General features: G+C 41.2%; 1 long non-coding RNA gene across 6 annotated transcripts in view; it reads right to left on the bottom strand.

Moving 5' to 3' along the window:
- The window catches only part of LOC142360451 (uncharacterized), a 246,112-nt gene that overhangs the window by 30,123 nt on the left and 193,999 nt on the right, over nucleotides 1-21,990 (bottom strand). For 5 of the 6 annotated variants that reach the window (XR_012763045.1, XR_012763048.1, XR_012763046.1 and 2 more), the window contains one exon: nucleotides 11,361-11,452. The exons of the other annotated variant lie outside the window; for it this stretch is intronic. This is a non-coding gene — a long non-coding RNA (uncharacterized LOC142360451). The remainder of the gene's footprint in view (nucleotides 1-11,360; nucleotides 11,453-21,990) is intronic. 6 annotated transcript variants of the gene reach the window in all.

Genomic DNA, 21,990 nt, shown 5'->3' with positions numbered 1-21,990 from the left:
TGTACATACTTTTTCTAGTCTCTGCACACAAATAGGAGTATGAAAGTCCTCATCCAACGAGGAACTAATTCCTTTCAAATAAGACCAAGGCAGACAGCTGCAAATTATCTTCCAATGCCCTCACAAGACCTGACAGAGGAGATGCTCATATGGACAGAATTTTAGGGGAGCTGTGTGATGTCTACCTAGGAAAGCAGAGGGCAGGATAAATTGCAGTCTTGACAAGACAGCAAGGTTGGGCTACAAGAAAAAGACAAAGGCAAAAGCAATACCCATCCTTCAGGGAAGGGCAGCAGTTGTGATCATTCTAAGTACCTGACTTTGTACAATTGTCTCCAGAAATAGAGCACCTACAAAAGAGATTTTTCAGGACATGATCAGAGGTCCTGAGAGGAAATAAATACACTTTTGTCACATAATTACTACTGTTATTTTAACACTACCATCTCAGAACTACAGGGCAATAACAAAATTACATTAAATTTCAAAAATTAGTGGCACTTCCCAGAGGTACAGTGAGCCCCATGGGACACTGGAAATGTACCAACTGCAGTAGATAAATTTACTGCTACATATGCACTTCTTCCCTTTCTAAGTATGGCTAAGATCACAAATACTGCAGGAAAGATGTCAGTTCTGTTTAACAACTTGACTGGAAGCAATCATCTGGTGCACTCCTGCATTCTACAATCTCCAATTACAAGGCAAAGGTGAACACTACTGATTACGCAGATGTACAGAGCCATAATTTAAGAGAAATGTTTGACAGGAGTTTATAAAGTGACCAGTCTGAAAACCCAGGTTTTTGGCAAGCATTCACTTGAGCCCAACACCAGTGGAATTCTAGCTAATCACCATAAAGACAGTGCCTGGAGTTTTATGAGTCCACTAATATTTTTTAATGAAAAAACATGGTGGATCTGTCCATCTTCTATATCTCTTCATTATTACATTTAGATTTATGTAATATATGGAAGCTAGCAGTTAAAACAATTAACTAGTGACCCCAGAGATCTCCTGCACTTTTTACGAATATGCAGGAATACTCTATATACTCAACAAGTTACAGTTCTGGCAGGAATTTTCCATGAGGGACGGGATTAACAGCCAGTAACACACAACCCTATTCTTTGCTTGATGCGTTATAAAGGCTACATCTTCCTTCTTCCTATGGGTAAATCCAAAACAATCAAAGTGAATAGACTTCTGTGCCTATTATCTATTCAATACAGCTCATGGAATTTTTATATTATTGACTTTCATCCCTGAAAATCTTTGTTGTGAATATTTATTTACAGTCCACCTAGTCCTTCTCTGAATACTCCGTTAAGTAATAATAGCTGTGGGGAAAACCTATCTAGCTTGTATTGCCAAAGGTCAAAGATCATCCAGAAAGGAGAATGGAAAATAACTGTAGCTAGGAATACATAATGGCACAATAATTATCAGAAAGGGTGCAGAAGAAAAATAATTATAATAGAAAGATGTCCTTATGTACCAAGATCCAACAGCAGAGAGCAGTCAGCCTCATACCAAATGTAAACTAAAATAGAGACAAAACATCGTTAGCTTCACCTAGCTAGGTTTAAGAGATATATTCCCTGTCATATACAGGAATACACAGAGCTAGAACAATCCAGCTGGAGAAGACCCTGGAGGAAAGTTACTGCATCTGCTTGTTACAGATTCCATTTGACCTATTCTTTCAACAGCTTTGAATTTCCTGCCCTGCTCCTGGACAATTATCCATTCAATGAAACAGAGTAAGAAACCCATTATATTATATGGCAATTTATATTATGAATAGCAATTTGCATAACAGGCCCCTAAAACACTGAATGGCCATCTAATGGAAATTGTATAGATCAAAATAAATCTCTAAAAACTATGTAGGATTATGTAGATTTTTGCATAATAATAGGTTTAGCATAAGTATACACCTCAATCACAGAGGTGACTGCAGCATGGCATAGCAATGGGCTTCTATGTTATTCCAGCCAGCACAGGCTACCTCACCTCACACCTGCAACTGTACTGTAGGTACCCTGAATTAGTGTCGTTCTAGACTTTTCCCTCAAGGAAGCTTTACCCCACCAGTTGAAGTCAGGTAGTTATCAACAGAAAATTTGGTTTCAGATAACTGAAATGCTCCATGAAAAATATCTACTTTTAAACTACCTTCTTTTCCTCTTCAAAATATTTCAGATTAGACCTGTTGCCATGCTGAGTAATGGGAGTTGCAGCTAGATATATCTGACATTCATTCTGTACTGTCACTTAGATTGCATGCTTCTGCCAGAGGCATTACACCCTCCATTTCAATGAAGAGAGACAGTGCATCTTGGCACTCCTGTGGTCGCTGAACAGGCGGGAGATGAAATACAGCTCTGGACCATGCCCACTGAAGAGAATAAGCACAAGAAACCCGCCAACAAAACCACATGGTTCAATGACATTAGAGAATCCAAATATTTCCATGGGCTATGAATATCTGGATCTTCTAGTTTTGACCCTCAAATTCCTTAGTTTTCTCTATATGTCATTGAAATAAAATGTGCTTAATCAAAAGCCCATCTTGTACTCCCAAGCCAGTTTCAAGTGAATGGTTTTGCCAACTCCTTGTAGTGACTTACCTGACTAAACACTCTGCACTGGGCAAGACACTATGTGCCTGTAAGTGCAGCAGCCAAGAGCCTTTCACACTCAGTATGCCACAATGTTATTTGAAAACTCAGTAATCCTAAATTCTAGGATGATACTGGTAGTTCATTAGGGCTCCATGGGCGACCCTCTCTGTAATAATTTAATTGTCAAAAAACTCACAACTGGACAGGCCACAGGCAGTGCTGAAGTTGTGAAATTGCTATTTGTGTGTATATCCTTCTTTGCCAGTTAGATATGGGAACATTTGTCACCTTGAGCTGCAACAGAATATTTTACATATCCTTATGTTGTGCTCAGTCATGAAACACTGACTTCTTTGACGACTTAGAGGATGAGCACTCTGCATTATACACCATCAACACTTTAATGTTAATATTAACTCCACAAGGGATTACTCTGTGTGTGTATATATATACACACACACAAAATACCTGCCAAAATACAAACATTCTGATATCATCATTGTGAGCAATTAAAGTTAATACTGGGCCTGCTGGGCTAATAAGCAAATATGACCTGTGCTTTTCCAGTTTATGGTGTGGAACATATTAAAAAGGGTTAGTTTAATTAGGTCAGATTAAGCAGTTTGTTAATTAGCTTCTTTTTGTATTACAATATTAATTCACTTAATTTTATCTTGTTTTGCATATTTAATTTATGTTGTTTGCTCATTTGATTCCTGCTAACTATATACACAGAATAGGAAACCTGCATGCTCAGGATTTTCTACCTTGATAACAAGGTTTTAGATCTGAAGAGTCACATGGAAGGTAGATGTTGAAGTTTGTGAGTTACTGAGTGTTGTCCCGATAACATGATCCCTGTCCCCCATAATACACTATTTGGCTCCAGATATGGCCAGAAAGCCACCCAACCCTTCCTCCCAAATTTGAGAGGTGACTACAACTGCAGTACCTCAGAAACCTGCCTTTCCCGTGGTTTGGTCTCCTCTCACAGCAGACTGGAGCCAGCTGCCTCAGGCCCTCCTCTCCAGCTCATCTCTGTTTGTTCCCCCACAAACAACTTGCTGGCCACTCCACACCATGTCCTACACTCAGCCGGAGGCTCTGTACTTTCAAGCTTCCAGCCTTGTCCAGAAACCTGTGGTAACCAGAGAGAGCTCCTGAGCGGTCTCTTCATTTTTAGCAGCTCCACAATCGTTCCACCTCTGCAACATGGTTATTGGGAGGTGACTCACCTGAAGCTATTGCCTTCCTGTTCTGGTTGTCATTTTTATTCCCAAGTAGCCCATATTCAACTCAGTGCTTTAAACAAGAAAGACAACACAGATTTACAGTGACTATACATGACATGATTTATAAATAAAATTATTACATAAAGCAACCCACATCTGTGAGACTCCCTAAAAATCTACCACCAAAGATGGAGACTTATTAAATAAAAAGCTGATAGTCTGTGTTGTGACCCTCTTTTGCTTTGACTATTTCCTTTTCATAGTAGAGGAAAGTGACATGACACAGGAGCTGCTGCAAGCCTGACACTACCCGCTTCTTCCCCCAGTCCTCTAGTCCCATGGTGGTACGAGTGAAGCAGAGGGATTAGATCGAACAGTTTGCTGCGATTCCTCCCAAAGACCTCCCTTTCATATCAGAAACTGCAAAGGTACAGGATGAGGGCAAGATAATGTGTGTGCCTTGCTTTTTAAAACTGATGACTAGGTATGTCTTTTCATGTCAAAAGAGTAATCAGGTTAAAATTTATGTAAATAGGATTGGGATTCATATAACCATCTCTGATCACATTAAGACAGCCTGCTATGTAGTTTAACTGTAGGCCAATTTCAGTCTCCTGCTATTTTATAGGGCTGTGTCCACCAAAAGTCTCTAAGTCAGTAGAGGAAAGGAGAAAAAACACTTAACAACAACCAGGCAGAAGGTGTTCCTTTGTATCCTTCACTGATTTCAACATCAGGTTTCAGTAAGACTGAATTATGATGGGACCCCTCAAGTCCTTCAGTTCACTGGTCTTCATCAATCCCTGAGTAGGTTGTACGAAATAATTTAATGATTAGATTTCTGATTAAATTTTTCAAAAAGCTATTATGTTAATTACTTCTTGAAGTTAATTTTCCTACATAATTGATGTCCCATCGAAATCCATAATGTCGCTGTTTAAGAAATGTTGGACTATATCCACCAAAATCTTGCAAACTCCTCTTCAGTTTCTTGCTTTCTGATCAAATAGAGTTTTAATTAGGTCTCAGTGAATCTGTGTAATAGAAATATGGAAAACTAATGCAAAGTTAGTCTTTTTTCTTTTGCACTATCGTAAATTATAAATGGGTGATCATTGCAAATTGAGCAGCTCAGTCAGCTTGCAAGCAATTACAAACAATTGACACTATGTAGCATGATAGCATAGAACTGCATAAATAAATTATTTAAAAATCTTTTTAAAGTCTATTCTTGTCAGTGAGAGTCAAGCAAGATATCTTCTGCCATCAGCATCTCAGCTCAGAATTAGGTCACTTAGGATTTCTCACTGGATGCTTCCCTTCCTTTTGCTGAAATTCAGGGGAATTTCTTTCTGTTAACATTTGGCTCTTTAAATAAAAGATGCCCATTAATGGTATTTTGGTAAATGTATTATCTATATAAACTAAGCAAGAAGGCTGGCAAAGTAAAGCCAACATGTGTTCTCTGACAGGATTTTTCAGTTCTTGTTGGAAATGACAGCTTAAATCAGAAATCCATGTCCCTAATGGCTTTAATGGGCTTACACGTTATAATGAACCTAGATGGAAATTGTGGCCCTTATCCCCTCTCCATGAGTGCATACGACACAAACAGCAGCAAAGCCGCAGGCGTTCCCCGTGCACAGCAGAATCCATGTTGGAGGGATTTTTTCGTTTCTCCTTCATTACAGATACAACCTGCAGAAGATGAAGCGCTATCACTAACACTAAACCAGTTCAGCCAAGGCTTGATCTAACTGACTTTTGAAATCCTCTATCACCCATACTAGTGAATAATATTTTCTTATGGTCCAGTTGTGGATGCACCAAATCCACAGTCTGTGGCTGTTGCTTGTTTTTGTATCATCTGCTAACCCCGAGAAAAGTTTGGCTTTGTCATCTTTGTCATCTGGACAGGTGCTGCCTACTATCAGATAGTTTCTTAGCTTCCTCTTCTTCATGCTAAGCTAGCCCAGCTCCCTGCTGTCTCCTAATAGGTCATGACCCTGAGGTCCCTGACATCCTGGTCCCTCTCTACACACCCTGTCTGTACCCTGACTCATTTCTCAGTGCCCCTTTTTAACTGGAAGCCCAGAATTGGACAGTCTTCCCGTACATCCTCGACAGTGCCAGAGAAAGTCAAACAGTAATTTCTCTTGGTCCACTGGCCATGCTTCGCCTTACACAGCCCAACACATTTTGATTTATTTGCACTGAGCAAGCACTACTGACTTGAAAGAGTTTGACCCTTCTGAGTCAGGAATGGCTGTGGCAGATTATGATGAAAATCCACTTTGGTGCAAATCAGAAATTTTAATTTATTTGGCCTGCTGAATATTGGGTGGGAGAGTTCTGTTTCTCAGTAATTTATACACCAGTTTCACCAAATAATAAAAAGCATTATTTTCTCCTACTCCCCAGAATTATTTCCTTTTGTCTTACGATTAGCTTTCTTCAATCTTTAAGATATTGCTAAGTATCTGCAGAAATCTAGGAAGAGAAATATGCTAGCTATTGATAATGATTTTTTTTCCTTTCACTGTTCTGATCCTTTAAATTTAAGACCGCTTCTACCCCATTACATCAGGCAGAACCATAACCTTATGTCACAAGGAAGACATAAACATTACTTTCAAACAGTCATTTGCTTCCCCATCTCCCTCTTTTGCCATTTTCTAGACCGAGCATCACTTCATCCAAAAACACATGATGACTCTGTAGGCAGAGAAATAACACAACTGGTTCTGAGTTCAGTCCTGCAGCAATTTCTACAGAGTCGTTAGTCAATCTTGGTGGACAGATGTATAAAAAGTAAAAAATATTCAGATGTTGCCAACTACACAGCTTTTGTGCATCTCTGAAATATATTTTCCTCCCTTTGTTACAAAAAAATTGTGTCACTTCTTATTGTGTAAAGGAGTATCTTCTCCCATTCTGTCCCACGACTTGTTACAGGAACAACATTTCTTTGTATTTCTGCTCAGTGTTGACTTACTACTTTGTAAGCACCACAGCCTGATCAACGACACTTCTGAGTTTCCAGAGGAAAAAATGTAGAGCACAGGCTTGACGGACTGTATTACAGACAATAAAATTTCCAGGTGCTTGTAATGGGATTACTCAGACACCTTTTTGTCTGCTTTATTTCCATGAAAAAAAATGTATTTTTTGAGATCTCCATAACTGTAATTTGGATGGAGGAATATTCCTCAAGCTTTCCTAACAAACTCTTCACAACGACCTTTGACGCCTCACAGAAACCTCTTCTCCAGAGGCTGGACACCTGCACAGCTAAAGGCCATGATGCCAGAGCTGAATCCTCCCCCTCCCGGTATGGGTATATGTGTGTGCTCACACATGAGCAAGCAAACACCCTGTGCGTGCTGCACAGCACGTTTGAGCATCTATATGTTACTGATACTTCTGTTTCTTCCGTGATAGAAAATTATACACCTAGAGCAGAGCTCATTTTCCACTTCCAAAAGCAGTACAATAGATCACCTTATTATTCTGCCACAAATTGAGTATAGTTTTCACTGTGATTCCTCGAAATGTAGACAGCCTCTTTCACTCACAAACGAAACAGCACACGATGCCTGCCAGAGCCAATACTCCCACATACTAGTGTAATGCTTCAGTAAGTTGAAGAAAGATGCTTGCCAGCCTTTCCTAGTTGTCATTAAGCTAAATGAAAAGTGCAGAGATACTTGCTTAGCAGACTGTTGGTCTTTGAATGCCAAATATTTACCCCTTCTAAAAGTTTCCTTTTCTTTTTCCTCACTAGAAGAACAGGTGGACATTTGGCAGCTTCTCCTCTGGAAGCAGCGTATTTCAGGTTTCTGCTCCCTCTGCCTCAGCTCTCCTGTGGCACAGAAGGCCAGAAGTGCCACCTCCTCTTCCACTTTGAGCTGCTCGTGTGGTGTGTCCCTACTGGGAACACCAACAGAGCATAAGAGCAGGCTGAAGCAAGACTACCCGGCTTCCAACCAACAAGGAAAGGTGCGCTGCTGGACCTCGTGTTAACAAACAAGGAGGGACTGGTGGAGGATGTGAAGGTTGGAGGTGGACTCGGCTGCAGTGACCATGAAATGGTCGAGTTCAGGATCATGATCCTGCGTGGAGGAAGCAGGGCGATAAGCAGGATCTAAACCCTGGACCTCAGGAGGGCTGAGTTTGCCCTCCTCAAGGAGCTACTGGGAGGAATCCCGTGGGCCAGGGCTCTCGAAGGAAGGGGGGTCCATGAGTGCTGGTCGCTCTTTAAACAACACTTCTTCCATGCACAGGAGCAATGCATCCCCCTGAGAAAGAAATCGAGCAAAGGAGGCAGGAGACCTGCATGGTTAAATAAGGAGCTTCTAGCGGAGATCAGGCAGAAGAGAAAGGTGCATGGAATGTGGAAAGAGGGACAGGCCACTTGGGAAGAGTACAGAAACGTGGTGAGAGCATGCAGGGATGCGACGAGGAAGGCCAAGGCTCACCTGGAATTGAAGCTGGCAAGGGATGTCAAAAACAACAAGAAGGGCTTCTTCAACTACATCAGCAGCAAAAGGAAGGCTAGAGACAACGTGGGGCCGCTGCTGAATGAGGCGGGTGTCCTGGTGACGGAGGATACGGAGAAGGCAGAGCTAATGAATGCCTTCTTTGCTTCAGTCTTCAGTGCTAAGACTGGCCCTCAGGAATCCCAAGCCCCGGAGGTAAAAGAAGAAGCCTACAAAGAGGACGACTTTCCCTTGGTTGAGGAGGACTGTGTGAGGGATCGCTTAAGTGATCTGGACGTCCACAAATCCATGGGCCCCGATGGAATGCACCCACGAGTGCTGAGGGTGCTGGCGGATGTCATTGCTGAGCCACTCTCCATCATCTTTGAGAGGTCCTGGAGGACAGGAGAGGTGCCCGAGGACTGGAGAAAGGCCAATGTCACTCCAATCTTCAAAAAGGGCAAGAAGGAGGACCCAGGGAACTACAGGCCGGTCAGCCTCACCTCCATCCCGGGAAAGGTGATGGAGCAGCTTATCCTGGAGGCCATCATCAAGCAAGTGGAAGAAAAGAAGGTTATCAGGAGTAGTCAGCATGGATTCACCAAAGGGAAATCATGCCTGACCAATCTGATAGCTTTCTACGATGACATGACTGGCTGGGTAGACGAAGGGAGAGCCGTGGATTTTGTCTACCTTGACTTCAGCAAGGCTTTCGACACAGTCCCCATGATATCCTCCTAGGGAAGCTGAGGAAGTGTGGGCTGGATGAGTGGTCGGTGAAGTGGATAGAGAACTGGCTGAATGGCAGAACTCAGAGGGTTGTCATCAGCGGCGCTGAGTCTAGTAGGAGGCCAGTGACAAGTGGTGTCCCCCAGGGGTCAGTACTGGGCCCAGTCTTGTTTAACTTCTTCATCAACGACCTGGATGAAGAGTTAGAATGTACCCTCAGCAAGTTTGCTGACGACACCAAACTGGGAGGTGTGGTCGATACACCAGAAGGCTGTGCTGCCATTCAGCGTGACCTGGACAGGCTGGAAAGCTGGGCAGAGAGGAACCTGATGAGGTTCAACAAGGGCAAGTGCAGGGTCCTGCACTTAGGGAGGAACAACCTCATGCACCAGTACAGGCTTGGGGTGGACCTGCTGGAGAGCAGCTCTGCGGAGAGGGACCTGGGTGTCCTGGTGGACGACAGGTTAACCATGAGCCAGCAGTGTGCCCTGGATGCCAAGAAAGCTAATGGGGTACCTTAAGAGGAGTGTGGCCAACAGGTCAAGGGAGGTTCTCCTTCCCCTCTACACTGACCTAGTGAGGCCTCATCTAGAGTACTGTGTCCAGTTCTGGGCTCCCCAGTTCAAGAAAGGTGAGGAGCTACTGGAGAGAGTCCAGCGGAGGGCTATGAGCATGATGAGGGGACTGGAGCATCTCTCCTACGAGGAAAGGCTGAGGGAGCTGGGTTTGTTCAGCCTGAAGAAGAGAAGGCTGTGAGGGGACCTTATAAATGCCTACAAATATCTGAAGGGTGGGTGTCAGGAGGATGGGGACAAGCTCTTTTCAGTGGTGCCCAGTGACAGGGCAAGGGGCAATGGGCACAAACTGAGGCACAGGAAGTTCCGTCTGAACATGAGGAGGAACTTCTTCCCTCTGAGGGTGACGGAGCACTGGAACAGGCTGCCCAGGGAGGTTGTGGAGTCTCCTTCTCTGGAGATATTCAAGACCCGCCTGGACGGGGTCCTGTGCGGCCTGCTGTAGGTGACCCTGCTTCGGCAGGGGGGTTGGACTAGATGACCCACAGAGGTCCCTTCCAACCCCTACTATTCTGTGATTCTGTGATTCTGTGATTCTCCACAGCACATTTCATTAGTGCTGGGGTAAGGTGTGTGCTGGGGGAATAGCTGCAGTGGTACGCTGGCAACAACCAGCTGGCTAGTGCGTATGCAGTATGTGCAACTAGTCCTCGACGCTGTACTCTCTGGGCCCCAGGATACTTTAAATTATGCCAGATACTGAACTGGCATTCAGCTGGCTTCCAGAGCAGGGAGCTGAAAATGGCTCCTCTGCTCCACATATTCGCAACAGAGAACATGGCCACTGCTTTGGGGCTGTTTTCTAACACCATCCTTCCTGATCTAGCAGCCTCCAGTTCATAACTCCAGCTCTCTGCTTTCAGTCTTTTAAACAGATATTCACACATCGTCTGAAAAACCTGTTTTGTGGGAGGATTTCAAGGCTGTCCTGTGCACTAAGAGGAGATGGAGCTGAGCCAGTCAGCTCAGCAACAGTTGGCAGCTGCAGGAAACCAGCCAGAAGTCCTCTGGAAAGAGGGAGAAAAAGGGCAGCATCCAGTCCACATCTTCTTGCTGTGTAATAGGTTTAATAGGGAGGTGGAAAGCAAACAAAGTATCCCTATGCATGCACTCAGAGACCTCCCTTCAAAGGGGCTGCAGAGGGCATCCCCAAGAGTGATGGTATTGCGCACATTTGCTCTGCACAGATTTGTAAAATTTGGTCCGTGGCAGCGGGCGCTGTGCTCCTCTTTCCCCGCTCGCTGCCTGCCCAGATCAACTCTGCCACCCTCACCCCGACACCTCAGTCCTGCTCTCGCTTGTGACTGCATCTTTATAATCAAATAGTGTCATTGCAAGTCCCTGGCATGCGCTGGCTGCTTCTTAAGCCAGAATTTGTAACAGTATTTGCAAATTTTTGGGCAGCTTTTAATTGCAAACAATCCATATGTAATTGTTGGTGTTAAGAAGCAAACAGCAACTGTTCTTATTGCCAGCTTTGTGACTGCAATGTCTACAGTTTTACTTTCAAATGCAGAGAAGAATATGTCCAGCCTTTTGAGGGTCAAGCCAGACTGCAAAACATCTTGTTTTGGAGCAGAATTATTTCTGTGAATTAAGTGAGCAGAACTCAAGTCCTGAGATTAATCTTTCAGAAATAGCTACCCATGACAAGTTTCTAGTGTCCTGGACAAAACCACACATGACAAAACACCACGTCTAACATCTAGCGATGATCACCTTCTTCCTACTCACTGTTTTTTCTTCTTGTTTATCCACCACTCATATATGCTCTTCCAAGGTCTTTCCATCTCATTTTTCAAACATTTCCACTGCAAAAAAGAGCAGTTAGATTTTTCTTCTAATTCAAAGAAAAATATATGGTACATCAAAGCCTTACCTTTGTTACAATGGCATTTTCATATGTAGAGCAACAGATGCGTCTGTGGCCTTACTTACAGGTATAGACAGAAAGAGAAATGCCTCTCTCTCTCTTCCCTCTCTCGCCGTATTCAATTCTCATTCCTACATGCTCAACAAAATAAAGCATTTTGCAAGGTATTGTAATATAGCTCTTCTATCTATCTTTATAGCAGCACATTCTTTTTATTTGGTATTAATATCTCAAGAGGCTTTAAATAAAATCCATCACATGTAAGTCAGTAAAAGCATGATAGAATGAAAATATGTAAATAAACTAGGACAATTTATTTATTGCCAGAGCATGCCAGCTGTTGAAAATAACCTGTTGCCCCTTCAAGATAGCTGACTTCACAGTAATCTAGAAAAAAATATCCAAGTGTCAAACGATTCACTGTGTGAGGTAACATTTATGTCAAGATAGGCATATTATAACCTCGGCAAGTGAAAAATGCCTTTGGCATGTGGCAGTGAGAAGTACCCAAACCAGCAAAGAAGGTCTTTTAATTAGAACTAAGGGCTCTATTAGGGTGTCTAAGTAGATTTTTAAATGGACTACCATTAAGGCACTTCAGCCAGGCAGGTCTGTGTAAGTGGGGTTTTTATTAAGCCTGATGGCAGGAGTAGTTCAATATTGCAGTGAGTTCACAACAGTGTTATATAAAGGAATTATTGATAATGACTGCTAAAAGTCACCTGACATAATTATCTTACTGCTTCCTTTCAGGATATCTCAGACCTTAGCTAAAGATTCCCCCATTAAAAATGGATAAGGTGTGTTAGGATTTCTTATCTCTACTTTTTCTCCATGTGGAATTATTCAAGATTCTTTTACATCCCTGCCACCTTCTGTCTTCTGATTTAAGCCCTCTATAGCTCTTTTTTGAGCATTTAGCCTTAAAGTCTCATGGTTCTTGCTCCTTGAAGTATTTCGATGCATCTCCACCACAGGCTTACCTGAATGAATTAATCTGGCTGTGCTGAAGCATACCAGGGGTGTCTGGTACATTTTCTGAGTCTACTGAGGTGACCACAGTGGCTATGTATTGACTATGGCCAAGAGAAAATTAAGGGGTCTAGACCAGCTAGCAGCCCAGAGCTTCAAGGCTACAGCCATCTACAAGCTCTGGGGAGGAAGGGGAAACCACAGCCTGCAAAAAGGTGCCTGCTCACACAAAAGCCCTTTCCTTAAGCTCTTAGGCTTCTCCCATGAAGGATTTTGCCACATTTGGATATGGCAGTTTTTGATAAACATGTACATTTCTTCAGTCCATTCTGATTTAACTGTCTGTGAGTCTTGGTTTTTCTTATGTTATTCTATCACAAGACTCCCTTACAGGCCATGCAGCACAACAAGGCTTTCTTCAGTCAAAAGCATACAAATTCTGAAGTCAAGAGCTTGGGTGAGCTATCTAATCACTAATGTTCTGGGGACCAAGCAATCACTTAAATTCCCTACTTTAAGGTCTCGCTGCTGACCACCCAGCATTTCTTGATTTACTGGGCTGCCACTGAAGTGTAAAGTAATCAATGGACTTGATTGCAAGAATTGTTTTGTTTGCTCTTGCTCATTCTCCCTCTTACACTCTTTCTACCTCTGGCACATTTCATTCCACTTAGGCATATATGGCACATACATGTGTCACATAACTAGTCACTTAATTTACCTAATATTCCATTTCAAGAAGTTGTGAACTTGCACATAGAACTCCATACCTAGGGCAAGATTGAGTGAAGATGGCTCAGTAGGCTACAGATTACACTTCCCACCTCTAGCACAGCTCCTTTGTGCTGCAGGGAAAATCACTTCTTAGGAAGACAGGAGGTGTACCAGTATTGCCTGCCCTTAGGGTGGTGAACAGGAAACAAACCCTGCTAGTTACTGCTCTGAGCCCTACAGGGTCTCCACAGGCAACAGTGGCTGCAGGGAAATACTGGGTTCTGAGCTGCAGTTTAATAGCAACTAGCAGCCTCTGAAACAAACAAACAAAAAAATCTGTAATAGTAATTATAATAATATTTTTAAAATAACTTCTTTCTGGGCTGCTGTGACCGAAAAGCATTGGTCCCAATCCTAGTTGCAGTCGTACTGAGCTGAGCAAAACACAGGTCTAAGAAGAGGGCACAATAAGCAATCTTAGGCCTTGGAAACTGATGAATCAGGACAAAAGCTAATGGGATTTTAAATAGAAACAACATAAGGATGAATTTGTTTTGCACCAGTCCCCAGAGGCTTGGCCCCTCAGTAAGTTCCCATGGGAACACTTACTAACCTCCTTTCTTGTCTCTGCCCGTCTAACCATCCCTAAAATTTATCAGCAGACTGAGTCCTCAAATAGGTTATCCAGCTGGTTTTGTGACTAATTTATAGCAGTTAAAGAGGTTTCCTTACTGTGCATACTGTCTCCTTAAATTGAACTGGCATTTGCATACTCATTTGTTTAGTCTAATTTGAAGTAAAACAACACTTTTTTCTTGCCATGTTAAGAAGCACATTTGCAGTTGCTTCTCTGGCTTCTCTTCAGCTTGAAGTCTTTGCAATTACTTTGCAAAAGGATAAGTGACGGCTCCATAACCAAGGTTAAAGAAAAGCCAGCAAGTCTGATTCATTGGTGGAAATTTAGAACAACCTCCTGAAACTATTGGGCGGCATAGAGAGAACTGGTGCGACTGAAGTGAGAGCTCTGGTGCTTTCTATTCCCCTCTTAAATGGAAGAAGAGTGGGAGGTTAGGCTGAAGAATGAATTCTAGGATGCCTTTAGCCACCCGAAAACAGAGATCATGAAGCTGAAAGATAAGCAGAAAAGAAACAACGATCAAGAGGAAAAACTGAGAAAGGTTGGAGAAAAGAAGATGAAAAATAGAAATTAATTTGGTGATTTACATTACATATTTTTCATTACAAAGTTTATTTCTGTGCTATGTGTGCTGGTCACCTTCGCAGTTAATACATTGTTTCAAACACTGTTATTTCGTTGCAATGATATTCAAACTGTAGCTTACAAATCTGGTATTAACTCATGATTATTCAAACTGTGCATCAAGAAGCTGATGCTCAAGTCTTCCATTTGTACCAAAATGGCTCTACTTCTGAACGCAACAAAATGAAAAGCAAAGAAGGGTGTTCAAATAGGTTTGAGAAGGCACACACTGTTCAGGAGAGCCCCCTGTGTGGAGACTTTATGAGACGATCATGCTGGCTGTTAAGAATTCTGCCATTAAATCTGTAATTATACCATTATCCAGTTGCTAAACAATGGTGGGTTTTGAGGGCTTTTGCTATTTTCTGCATGCTCTTCTCTGCAGTTGCTTCCTGGCTGATAAAATCTCTAAACGTATTACGGAGCTGCCTGTTGACTTTTGTGACGTTTTGACTCTTAATAAACGGCATTGAAACTTCACCTCTTCAAACCCAAGTAAGTCTTATGGGCAGCACAGGTACATAACAAAAGAAGTAGATTCACTGTGAACCAAATGTAACACAAGACCCCAGTGTTCACTGCAATTGGAAAAGCTTTCCCTTCAGGCAGTCATAGGCTTGCAGCCTCTAGGAAATTCTCTCAGCTTTTCTTTCTGCATTACTTTCTCAACAGAATAAAAAGCAAATTACTTTAGGTGCTGTGTTACCATTATTTCTTCAGTAATGAAAAGTGGCAGTTGTCACAGAAACTGTACTCAGCTCCCACTTGGCCACACTAAGAAGCAGATTGCACATCAACCCTAAGCATTGTCTATGGCACCCTCATGGCTTGAGCAGGGAATAAAACATCCTCTAGGGACAACACCTATCTTCTGTCATTTGTGGCATTCCCTGTAAAGTGGGGGGACACTTGTGCATAATCTCTGTGGCTGCAGACCAAGGTGGCCCTGAAGGACAGGTAATGGTTTTTTTGCTATTTACCAGGTACATCTGGCATTCATTTTCTTTCAGTCACTCAGCATGTCACTGAATGAGAGCTGATGTGGCTAACAGCATTTAAATGCAAGTTGAAAAGATGACTTTGTGGAAATGACTGTTACCCACATCTAATGGCAACCAGATCACTGCTGTGACAAAAGCAGCAACATGCCTACAAGAATACTTGTCCTTATCGACAAATATAGACTTCATAAAACACTAAATGCACAGCTGAGAACATTTACCTAAATAGCATGATAATTCCAATTATTTGCCTACAAGCTGCACCTTATACCACCTAATTTAAAAAGGAAAAACGTTTCCTTCTCTTGGGAGGCCCTGTTTTTGTCTACATCCTAGGAGACACATATGTTCCATGTCTAGAGAAAGGTGATGGCAGCAGCAGTAAATAGGTGAATTATAGTAGGAATACTAGGATTTGGCCATGGTTGAAATGGCCAGTCAGTCTACACTGCCTCCAGAATTATTCTAACACGTCACTATTGTAGAGCTTGATGAGACGGGGAAATTCACAAGCTGTAACCTTGCAAGAAAAACTTAGTTTTACAGAGTAGAAGCATCAGGAGGAAGTGTGAAATCTGCTTCAGGATATGCTTGCTAGGTCGCCGTTTTTCATTCTAAGGCTGCTACAACACACGCAAAATGCTGACATTTTGTTCTTGTCTGCATGACGCAGTTCCAAAGACAGGTTACAGAAGCACTCTGTAGCAAAGATGTTCATGCAAGTAATTACACTTAGATTATAAAATCTCCATTCTTTCACTATGCCCTGAGAAATGCCCATTAAAAACTCAGTAGATTCAGAAATTAAAATATATTAATAGGAACATAATTAAGTATTCATTGCTTTTGTCATTTAAAACAAGCTAACCAGATGTCAAGGAAAAATTTCAGACAGACCCTCTCAATGAGCTATTTAGATTTAATTAATATACAGTAACTAGCTCATCAAAGCTAAGCTAAATGCTTATTTGAGACAAACAGTAACCTCTTTTGTATTCTAGTTTCCATTTTCCGTAGCCGGCAGAGCAACAAATTACACTTCTGAAAGCTAGCAAGCAAAATGTTTTAGATGTTTATTCTCTCTGATCACCTCTGTGGTGAAGAAAATGAGAGTAAATTGGGTGGTATTACCCCAGAGCAGCATAACAAGCAAATTATTTCAGCCAGTAGAAATCCCATCAGTGTCAAGTTAGGTGAGTACGGGAAGTAGCCTGTCTGTGCAGCAGGAGCCCTCATGGCCTGCAGAGCATCCCATCAGGTTATTCGCAAGGCAATGAATGCAGCCTCTAACGCAGCTTCCAGCCTCATTCACCCTGACAGAAATGTAGCAGGGAGAAAGAATCAAACCAGAGACAACGAGAAAGGGGGATGTCAGGCAGAGCACAAATAAGAGGCCATATTCTTTGATCTGTGCAGCTATCCATGAGGACTTCAGACACACATTTCTTCCCCATCTCACCAGATTTCCTCTGGAGGGAATATTTCTTTAGAAACCTCCCTGGAAGGATCCTCAGAGACGCATTTGTACCCTGTTTCCTTCTTGAGGTTTTCTCATGGCAAGGAAAGATGTAACCAAGAATATAGAAGCCAAAGGATTTTCCTGGAAAGAAGGGATTTTAGATTTTTTAATTTGTGACTCCCTAAACAATTTCCATGGAGGCTGACTTCATGAGAACTGTCCCTTGTATTTAGGAACTTATTTTTCTCAATCACATCTCAAGAAGCCATTGAAAGTAGCACATATACCGCTTAACTAAAGGACACTGCCCTACAATAAACTAATACATAAGAAAGATATTATACACAGGAGAGTATCCAGTGAAAGGCTACTCTTTCTTCTTTAGCTCCATCCTGCATAACAAGAGCATCTGCATCTAAAAGCTTGTAACTATAAGGCCAGTTCTTATCTTCAAAAAAGTCTTCTGCACTATTTTAATCAGCAAGTTCTACTGACGTTCCTACAGTAGAGATTTGTTCTGGAGCTTATTACATTTCATTGTCATCTTCCCATAAGTATTACCAAATATTGCATTATTTAGACCTTTATTTTTTTTTTTTTCTGCTGTATTTTGTGCAGCTTCTTTATCAGTCTCTGAGCTAAGAGCTGATAAAAATAGTGCTGGTGCCTAAACTCAGGTCATTATTTAGAACTTCTGCCAGCAAAGTTGACCAAAAGCATAATTTGTTTACATTTCTATATTGGAAATGGAGATGCATTAATACTGGAAAATAAACTTTTCATTAAGATACCTTTCATTCGTGAAATTAGTATGATTTATATTAGAAAAATCAATATCTCTCTTTGACATGTTTTGCATCTCTTACAGGAAAGTTTCCAAGTGTAAGAATTCCAGTCAGCCGTGCCAAGCTTAGGCAAGGTATGCCTTTGCTGCTTCCCTCTTGGTGATGTATGTTTACCTCTTTTAGCATAGGAGGACTGAGACCTACTTTGATTATGTTAAGGAAATAAGAAGAACATTGGTGAGGTTATTTTTTCTCCCTTAATTTGTGGTTTGTTTTTTTTTTAAATAAATACCTTTCGGCATTTCAGATTTTGAGCTCGTACCAAATGTAGAATAACAAAATTCCAAGACTGCTTTTTTCCCTACCTCCACAAAAGTGTGGGAAATGATATGAACAGATGCATTGTGATGTGATTACCAAACAAATTTTGACATCAGTATGCTTCAGACAGTACACTTGGCTGATTGTTTGATTCAGGCTGCTGGCACATTTTATGCCAACACAAAATGTGATAGATTTTGGCTGCTAGTGCTTAAACGCCATGTGTGGGGAAAGGGATGGCCAAATTCAGCAAGAGAGTGAGATGGGGAAAGACTTAGCAGTGACATCCTGACATTGTGATATCAACAGCCCTGGGTCCCACCAAGTCACTCGGGCATTTACTCAAAAAAAATATTCGCAGTATCAGCTGGTAGCTCACATCATCCCTCTGATCATAACTTGGAAAATGCCCCCATGCTTACACAAAGGAGGTGGGTTTTCCTGGGTTGAAAACCAGAGAGAAACCCCTCTGAGTACCAGCCGCATGTGCACTCTCCACAGCAGCCCCTTTTCAGCCAGCAGCTGGATTAGTAGTCGTGGAGATGACACATTGTTGGTCCTGCCGTGTCCCTGTGATGGATGCTCTTGCAGAAGCCACAGTCAGATCAAGCAGTTGCCACTCTCCTTCCACAGAACTGCATTCTGTTTATTATAGACCACTGTTGCACCTTGAAAAAGACTTAAAGCAACAAGCACAGTGATATGTGAAGAGAGGCGTAACTGTCCCATAATGTAAGGGCTTTACTAGTATGACTGCGACTCTGTCTTTTTGTAATTTACCAGGAACACACAGTTTCTTTGCTTTCACAACTCCACTGATTTCCCAGACAAACACTTGAGAAATAGAAACCTGAGACATGTATATACATACTCCATTTTCTTTTGACCTGTCAGTGAAACACTGAGAACCCTACAGGCATTTGATGGCTGGAGGAGCTCTGTGGAAGTAGCCCCTTTTTTAGAAAAATTATCTTATGAAAAATCTTAATTACATTTGCAGATGACACAATATCATTAGCAGCATCTTAGATCCCAAACATGGTGTGGGAAAAAGCTTTCTCACTGAGAAAAGAATGTACAAAGACACTATATGATGGATATATTTCATTATAACATACTTGTATAGCATTCATACTGTTGGTAACCCTCCTGACTTTCCTTTCTTCAAAACTTCAGTGTTTTAATAAAGTGTGTGAAATCTTAGAATTCTTTTAAATTTTTTCATCCAATTTAAATCCACTGTCTTGAACTGTTTTTAAAATGTGGCATAAAAAATGCTGGAGGTTTTCTTTCAAAAGCAAATTTAAACAAACCCCTCTAAATTACTTTCTAAGCATTGTAATGATGCCCATCTAAAGCAATTACAGCTTCAATTAACTCCAATTTCATCTGAGAAGTGTTCACGCTTGGAAAAATAGTGAAAATTTCCTCTTTTTTTCAAAAAGAAACATCTGAGTACATTGTAAACAATGCTAAACTTTTGAGATTCTCACTTGAATGCTGACAATGCAATAATTGAACTTTCACCCTTCTTCTACTATACATCAATGTCAACACAATGCAAGTTAGTTCTGTACACTTTTTTATTAGTATAAAAGTCTAAATAAATAGGATCTTCAGGATAAGTTTCCCACTCTCCATTAAGGTGACAGTGTGGAGTTTCAGGAGGAATTAATGGAAATAAGATGCTGTTATGCAGCCAACAAATGCATCTGGTATGCTTGAAGTAAAACAATGATCATTACAGGAGACCTCTACATCCTGAATTGAAAGGCCACCAGGTTAAGAAGCAACTTGTAATGACATCAACATCATCATCCACTTCTTCTGTAGGTAACCCACTTGCCAGGCATCCAAGTTAACCTATCTCTGGTATGAGCATCTTCACAATGAAGTTTTATTACTTGCTCACCACTATTTCTGTAGATCATCTTTGATACAAGTGTCCAACATGATCATATTTATTTAATGTCTTACCTCTCTTTCTCCTCACATCTGATCCAGTGATAGGGGTAAAGCAGTCTCTCAGCCCATTTAGATTTTCCTAACCGATATCCCTCATTCACCATGAGCCTTGGCTCAGACCTGAAGGGTTTCTAAACTGTCTCCTCTCCAGTGAACAAGAAGAGTTGAGACTCCAGGGTCATTGCTGCACTGCAGCAACGCAGGAAATACTGTGCTTGGGTAGCCTTATATCTTCTCTTTGTCAATGACATGTACTTCAGTTTAGAGGAAGGGGAAATAATTTTACCATTAAGAAAAAGTGAAAGAACAGTACATCAAGAAATTGATTTCTCTCTTGCTCCCAGTCAAGCCCTTACAAAGTCACTGGATCAAACCAGTAGCTCTTCTACTTGACATCTGTTTTGAAATTAATGAAAAAGAGTTCCTGATGTAAACCTACTGGCTAGCACTTCGACATTCACAAAAACATGGCAAGTGACAAAGCACTTAGATGGGTATTTATCTTCAGTTTTTTTTCATGTATTCACACAGTTGTAGATATTACAATTTTTCTACCAAATATTCTCATTCTTACCTAGTGTAAATCAGTCTGGCTAGAATGTGCTAATTTACACTGCTCTTAGATCTGGAGCACTGACTCTTTTACTAGATGGTAGAATGTCCCATTCAGGGTATATTCATGAGCCATTGATTAGTAATTTTTTATGTCTACTTTCTTAAAGAGAAGCAAAAAATTTATTTTCTCTATTTTATGAGAGGGTATTATATTTTTTCTGATTTTTTCAAAGCTGCTGTATATCTTATTCACCCCCCAACTCCAGTACATTCAGATTTGCAGTTCAATATATATTTAAGGAGACACATGTTCTTTTATAAGCTCTTTAACTGTCCTTTGGTCTTGGCGTCTCTAACTGTTGTCAATGGTAATTTTTCTGATTTTTGTGTAAGCTTTACTGATGATCTCTTCTCTTAGATATTGAAAACTGAGGAGAAATAACTACTCTGAATTTCTCCCAGTTGAGAGTTCTCCCATACTTATTCACATTTTTTATCTCATGGGACTGTTATAATTTCTTCTAATGTATCTGTAACTGTTTTTACAGAATTTATTTTTTCCTGACTATTCCTACATGCCTTTATTTTAATCCTTTTTTTTTTTTTTTGGTCTTGTCTTTTTTGAGGTTAAAGCCTACATGAGTAAACTTATCTTACTCCTGTCTGTCGTCCTTCTCTCTTGATTTTGTTTCTCTTTTCACGAAGCTTCCTTTCATCTTCAAAAGATTTTAAAATATTTCTTCTATATCTTTTATACTAAATAATCTGAATTGTTACTGTAACCTCTGTGTGTCCAATAAGAAGGTAGGCTGACGTGGAATGGGATTAAACATTCCTATTCTTATTCTAGGAGCTTTCAAATCAATGTCACCAGGCAGTATAAATGTTTTGAGGACAATTTTTAAAGATACTGATCCTAGAAATATATTTTTCAGCTTGACATAGTGACTGTACTTTAGTTTATTGCTGGCCTTTGCATGTGATTCATACTTTTTTAGTGATTTTCATATGAAGTTTCCATATGCATTTCTTGTTTGCATAGGGATTCCTGCAGAGCTTCAGAAGAAGTTATCTTTTCTCACTTTGCAGCTGGTAATATAGGAAAAGCACCCAACAACACAGCTGACTAGAATCATCTGTACAGAAGTCTGACACTAGGTGTATTTATAAATATTGCTGCTCAAATTTAAAGAAAAAACAACCTCAAGATTTCTCTTGGAAGAAAACCGGGCCTTATTTCTCCTGGCCTTCCCCTCCTCCCCCCCGCCCCCAATCATGGAATCCCACAGACTTCTTTGGGGTCATCCAGCTCCCCTATCTTCTAATGAATTGATATCCAAGTAACCTATTCTCAAGCTACAGCAGCAGATGGACAGCCCCAAGTCCTACCAACTGGCAAACTCTTGAGACTGGCTAGCCACAGTACAGTCACTCTGAAAACAG

The sequence above is a fragment of the Opisthocomus hoazin genome, chromosome 2 (genome assembly GCF_030867145.1).
Source record: "Opisthocomus hoazin isolate bOpiHoa1 chromosome 2, bOpiHoa1.hap1, whole genome shotgun sequence".
NCBI classification, from domain to species: domain Eukaryota; kingdom Metazoa; phylum Chordata; class Aves; order Opisthocomiformes; family Opisthocomidae; genus Opisthocomus; species Opisthocomus hoazin.
Note: the sequence above shows the minus strand (reverse complement) of the source record. Positions and strands in the feature narration are given on the sequence as shown.